The sequence below is a fragment of the Bos javanicus genome, chromosome 24, assembly GCF_032452875.1.
Source record: "Bos javanicus breed banteng chromosome 24, ARS-OSU_banteng_1.0, whole genome shotgun sequence".
NCBI classification, from domain to species: Eukaryota; Metazoa; Chordata; class Mammalia; order Artiodactyla; family Bovidae; genus Bos; species Bos javanicus.
In genome coordinates this window covers 36,379,708-36,386,528 of record NC_083891.1, presented here as the reverse complement: position 1 = coordinate 36,386,528, position 6,821 = coordinate 36,379,708, and the positions used below count along the sequence as shown (strand labels likewise).

The 6,821-nt window shown below is 41.3% G+C and overlaps 1 non-coding gene across 1 annotated transcript; it reads right to left on the bottom strand.

Moving 5' to 3' along the window:
* Positions 1-6,051: 6,051 nt before the first annotated feature.
* On the bottom strand, positions 6,052-6,123 carry TRNAC-ACA (transfer RNA cysteine (anticodon ACA)). The gene has a single exon. It is a non-coding gene; the product is annotated as a tRNA-Cys (tRNA).
* Positions 6,124-6,821: the final 698 nt, after the last annotated feature.

The window sequence follows — 6,821 nt, the reverse complement described above, 5'->3', positions numbered from 1 at the left end:
AATTGCACTCATCTCACACGCTAGCAAAGGAATAATCAAAATTTGCCAAGCTAGGCTTCAGCAGTACATGAACCAAGAACTTCCAGATGTTCAAGCTGGATTTAGAAAAGGCAGAGGAACCAGAGATCAAATTGCCAACGTTTGTTGGATCATCAAAAAAGCAAGAGAGTTCCAGAAAAACATCTACTTCTGCTTCATTGACTACGCTAAAGCCTTTGACTGTGTGGATCACAGCAAACTGTGGAAAATTCTTAAAGAGATAGGAATACCAGACCACCTTATCTGCCTCCTGAGAAGTCTGTATGCAGGTCAAGAAGCAACAGTTAGAACAGAACATGGAACAACAGACTGGTTCCAAACTGGGAAAGGAGTATGTCAAGGCTGTATATTATCACCCTGCTTATTTAACTTCTATGCAGAGTACATCACGTGAAATGCCAAACTGGAGGAAGCTCAAGCTGGAATCAAGATTGCCAGGAAGAAATATCAATAACCTCAGATATGCAGATGACATCAACCTTATGGCAGAAAGGGAAGAGAAACTAAAGAGCCTTTTGATGAAAGTGAAAGAGGAGAGTGAAAATGTTGGCTTAAAACTCATCATTCCAAAAACAAGATCATGGCATCCAGTCCCATCACTTCATGGAAAATAGATGGAGAAACGATGGAAATAGTAGAGACTTAATTTGGTGTGTGTGTGTGTGGGGGGGCTCCAAAATCACTGCTGATGGTGACTGCAGCCATGAAATTAAAAGATGCTTGCTCATTGGGAGAAAAGCTATGACCAACCTAGCTGCTGCTGTTGCTGCTAAGTCGCTTCAGTCGTGTCTGACTCTGTGTGACCCCATAGACAGCAGCCCACCAGACTCCCCCGTCCCTGGGATTCTCCAGGCAAGAACACTGGAGTGGGTTGCCATTTCCTTCTCCAATGCATGAAAGTGAAAAGTTAAAGTGAAGTCGCTCAGTTGTGTCTGACTCTTAGCGACCTCATGGACTGCAGCCTACCAGGCTCCTCCTCCGTAGGATTTTCCAGGCAAGAGTACTGGAGTGGGGTGCCATTGCCTTCCCCTAGACAGCATATTAAAAAGAAGAGACATTACTTTGCCGACAAAAGTTCGTATAGTCAAAGCTATGGTTTTTCCAGTAGTCATGTATGGATGTGAGAGTTGGACCATAAAGAAAGCTGAGTGCCAAGGAAGTGATGCTTTTGAACTGCAGTGTTGGAGAAGACTCTTGAGAGTCCCTTGGACTGTAATGAGATCAAACCAGTCTATCTTAAAGGAAATCAGTCCTGAATACTCTTTGGAAGGACTGATGCTGAAGCTGAAGTTCCAATACTTTGGCCATTGAATGCAAAGAACTGACTCATTGGAAAAGACCCTGATGCTGGGCAAGGTTGAAGGCAGGAGGAGAAGGGGATGACAAAGGATGAGATGGTTGAATGATGTCACAGACTCGGTGAACATGAGTTTGAGCAAGGCTTAGGAGTTGTGGTGATGGCCAGGGAAGCCTGGCGTGCTGCAGTCCATGGGGTCTCAAAGAGTCAGACACAACTGAGCAACTGAACTAAACTGAACTGAAGTGAAGGGAATGGAGAGATTCTAATGGGATGGGCAGAGTTACAGAAGGAAAGGACCCTTAATAATGTGCCAAAGAGTTAGAGATTCCCTTGCAGCTCAGTCCATAAAGAATCTGCCTGCAATGCAGGAGACCAGGATTCAATTCCTGGGTCAAGAAGATCCCCTTGAGAAGGAAATGGCAACCCACTCCTGTATTCTTGCCTGGAGAATCCCATGGACAGATAGGCCTGGCAGGTTACAGTCCATGAGTTCACAAGAGTTGGACACAGCTTAGTGACTAAACCACCAAAGAGTTAGAATTCTTGCAAGATAATAGAGAAGGGTCAGGATAGAAAGAAATCAATTAGAATGAAGTTTAAAAATATTAACCTGTTATTTGCTAATTGGATAGGGCTGTAGGGAGAAGGAGAGGCAGGGGACCATTCCCAGGTATAAGCGGGAGTCACATCTGTCCGGCAGAGCAGGAGTTCTGCACCTTAGAAAGGAAATGGAATTGGCCTAATATTGTTTCAGTTCAGTTCAGTTCAGTTGCTTGGTCATATCTGACTCTTTGCGACCCTATGAACTGCAGCATGCCAGGCCTCCTTGTCCATCACCAACTCCCAGAGTTTACCCAAACTCATGTCCATTGAGCCAGTTATGCCATCCAGCCATCTCATCCTCTGTCATCCCCTTCTCCTCCTGCCACCAATCTCTCCCAGCATCAGGGTCTTTTCCAATGACTCAACTCTTCACATGAGGTGGCCAAAGTATTGGAGTTTCAGCTTCAGCATCAGTCCTTCCAATGAATACCCAGGACTGATCTCCCTTAGAATGGGCTGGTTGGATCTCCTTGCAGTCCAAGGGACTCTCAAGAGTCTTCTCCAACACCACAGTTCAAAAGCATCCATTCTTCGGTGCTCAGCTTTCTTCACAGTCCAACTCTCACATCCATACATGACCACAGGAAAAACCATAGCCTTGACTAGATGGAACTTTGTTGGCAAAGTAATGTCTCTGCTTTTGAATATGCTATCTAGGTTGACCATAACTTTCCTTCCAAGGAGTAAGTGTCTTTTAATTTTATGGCCACAGTCACCATCTGCAGTGATTTTGGAGCCCAAAAAAATAAAGTCTGATACTGTTTCCACTGTTTCCTCATCTATTTCCCATGAAGTGGTGGGATCGGATGCCATGATCTTCGTTTTCTGAATGTTGAGCTTTAAGCCAACCTTTCCACTCTCCTCTTTCACTTTCATCAAGAGGCTTTTGAGTTCCTCTTCACTTTCTGCCATAAGGGTGGTGTCATCTGCATATCTGAGGTTATTGATATTTCTCCCTGCAATCTTGATTCCAGCTTGTGCTAACATTGTTTGGGGTTGGCTTTCTTTTGCTGTATTTTTTTGAATGGAAATGGGGGCCCAAATACCCTTATAAGAGACAACAGGGGCTTGTCAGGTGAGCACCATTGTTCTATTGTGTTTGCTACTCCTGTCAACACAACAGCAAGAATCAGTTTTTAATAGAATGCTGTTTAGTAGATAAATTGTGCCTGACTCTTTGAGACTCCATGGACTGTAACCCACCAGGCTCCACTGTACACTATCTCCTGGAGTTTGCTCAGATTCATATCCAGTGAAGCTATCTAACCATCTCATCCTCTGCCATCCCCTTCTTTTTCTTTGGGAGGAGGGGGCTTCCTTGGTGGCTCAGAGGTAAAGAATCTACCTGCCAATTCAGGAGATGTGGGTTCAATCCCTGGGTCAGGAAGATTCTCTGGAGAAGGAAATGACAACCCACTCTGGTATTCTTACCTAGGAAATCCTCTGGACAGAGGAACTTGGTTGGATAGAGTCCGTGGGGTTGCAAAGAGTCAACTTAGCCACTTAGCGACTAAACAACAATACATCTTTTAATAAGAGTTGGACATGACTAAGTGACTTCACTTTTCACTTTTCACTTTCATGCATTGGAGAAGGAAATGGCGACCCACTCCAGTATTTTTGCCTGGAGAATCCCAGGGACGGGGGAGCCTGGTGGGCTGCCGTCTATGGGGTCGTACAGAGTTGGACATGATTGAAGCGACTTAGCAGCAGCAGCATGTTAAATAAAACAATCATAGACTTTATTTTACAGTTTTTTGTAATTTTCCTTTCAAATATATTTTAAGCCTTCTTTTTGTCAAATTTTGCCTTATTTTAACATCTTAATACAACTACCACACAATTGTACTCATCTCACATGCTAGTAAAGTAATGCTCAAAATTCTCCAAGCCAGGCTTCAGCAATATGTGAACCGTGAAATTCCTGATGTTCAAGCTGGTTTTAGAAAAGGCAGAGGAACCAGAGATCAAATTGCCAACATCCGCTGGATCATCGAAAAAGCAAGAGAGTTCCAGAAAAACATCTATTTCTGCTTTACTGACTATGCCAAAGCCTTTGACTGTGTGGATCACAATCAACTGTGGAAAATTCTGAAAGAGATGGGAATACCAGACCACCTGATCTGCCTCTTGAGAAATCTGTATGCAGGTCAGGAAGCAACAGTTAGAACTGGACATGGAACAACAGCCTGGTTCCAAATAGGAAAAGGAGTACGTCAAGGCTGTATATTATCACCCTGCTTATTTAACTTATATGCAGAGTACATCATGAGAAACGCTGGACTGGAAGAAACACAAGCTGGAATCAAGATTGCCAGGAGAAATATCAATAACCTCAGATATGCAGATGACACCACCCTTATGGCAGAAAGTGAAGAGGAACTCAAAAGCCTCTTGATGAAAGTGAAAGAGGAGAGTGGAAAGGTTAGCTTAAAGCTCAACATTCAGAAAACGAAGATCATGGCATCCGGTCCCACCACTTCATGGGAAATAGATGGGGAAACAGTGGAAACAGTGTCAGACTTTATTTTTTTGGGCTCCAAAATCACTGCAGATGGTGACTGCAGCCATGAAATTAAAAGGCGCTGACTCCTTGGAAGGAAAGTCATGGTCAACCTAGATAGCATATTCAAAAGCAGAGACATTACTTTGCCAACAAAGGTCCGTCTAGTCACTATGGTTTTTCCTGTGGTCATGTATGGATTTGAGAGTTGGACTGTGAAGAAGGCTGAGCGCCGAAGAATTAATGCTTTTGAACTGTGGTGTTGGAGAAGACTCTTGAGAGTCCCTTGGACTGCAAGGAGATCCAACTAGTCCATTCTGAAGGAGATCAGCCCTGGGATTTGTTTGGAAGGAATGATGCTAAAGCCGAAACTCCAGTACTTTGGCCATGTCATGCGAAGAGTTGAGTCATTGGAAAAGACTCTGATGCTGGGAGGGATTGGGGGCAGGAGGAGAAGGGGTCGACAGAGGATGAGATGGCTGGATGGCATCACTAACTCGATGGACATGAGTCTGAGTGAACTCTGGGAGTTGGTGATGGACACGGAGGCCTGGCGTGCTGCCATTCATGGGGTTGTGAAGCGTCGGACACGACTGAGCAACTGAACTAGTGAACTGAACTAATACAAATAAAAGTTTTTTGGTTTTTGTAAAATTTAGCTTATAAATCATTCAAATGGAAGTGAAAGGTCACTATGTCATTGTTAATAACTTAGTCTTTTAAGAATATACATGTTTTTGTAAAGGAAAAGCACTTTAGATATTTAACCAGTACTATATGTCTGTTTTGCAGAAATAAAATTCAGCTTAGAGATTCTCTTTAAATATTTTTGTATTTTTGTTCTCAAATGTATTTTCTGTTATATGGAAATATATGGAATTTTTGTACAAAGCTGAATAGTTGCACTGTTGGTCTAGATATTTAAAAACAAATCTGGACTTAGGCAAGTATATTTCACCATGTTAAAATATTTAATATGCTATTTTAGTATGCTATTAAAATTTGACTTCATAATTTTTAAAAAGTAAGATTTAATCTTATAAATCTTAATTTATAAAGATTTGTGTGGATTTGTTATGAAATTTTTAATTACTCTAGATAACTCTTGATTGTCTTAAAATAAGAATAGAATTACTCTTTATCAGTTTTTTTTCTTAAATTTTAAAAATTCAGGTCAGATTCATCTTGTCTTATTCACAAACTCCTGTATATACCTAATTTGTGTCACTCAGAACACTTATAGTTATTTTTTCCTTAACTTGTAACCATCTGGCAGTGTATTCCTTGTCTCAAGTTGTATAAATTAAATCTGGCACTCTCCCTGTTTCTTACACATTTGATGGGGCCATAGTTAGGGTGATCTGATACCATATTGTTGATGGTGACAGGAATGGTGATGATGATGATGGCGATTGTGTGATGATGTGGGTGGAAATAGTAATGGTAATGATCTCAATACAAGACCAAGACCAAGACCAAGTGAAGTCATTTAGCCATGTCTGACTCTTTGCAACCCCATGGACTGTAGCCTACCACGCTCGTCCATCCATTGGATTTTCCAGGCAAGAGTACTGGAGTGGGTTGCCATTTCCTTCTCCAGAGAATCTTCCCTATCCAGGGATCGAACCTGGGTCTCCCGCATTGTAGGCAGACGCTTTACCGTCTGAGCCACAAGGGAACTGAGTAATACTTTCACAATAAGTGTTCATATGGTATTATCTCTTCATCATAGTTCTGTGAGATATCCATCCCCATTTACATGTGAAAAAAAACAAAGTTAGAAAACATTAAATACTTCATCCAAATTTATCTATGACTCAGTTTTTTTTAAAGGAAAATTAGTTTTGGTGGGATTGTGTCAGTGTAGGTTGGTCAGTTGTAACAAATGTACCACTTTGATTGGAGAACTGTCTGTTCTTTCCTCTTAATTTTGCTGTGAAACTAAAACTACTCTAAAAAAAAAAATAACGTCTTTAAAGATTAGTTTCTGGCTTTACATCACTTAGAGAGTTTTCCAGTTGTCAATATAAAAATATTACTCCTAGTATACCTTTAGATTTCTTTATTTGCTATTTCATTTTTTTTTGTTTGTTTGTTTAAAGCTTGCTTTACATGGACCATTTTTAAAGTTTTCATTGAATTTTTTTGTCACAATATTGCTCCTGCTTTATGTTTTGGAGTTTTGGTCACGAGTCATGTGGAATCTTAGCTTCCCGACCAGGGATCAAAACTGTACCCCTTGCATTGGAAGACGAAGTCTTAACCACTGGACTGTCAGGGAAGTCTCAGCTATTCCATTTTCAAAATCTTTACATTTATATTCTTATTCTGATTGTCCTATAGAGGAGAGGTTGGTATTATAGCTGTTTTAGTGAT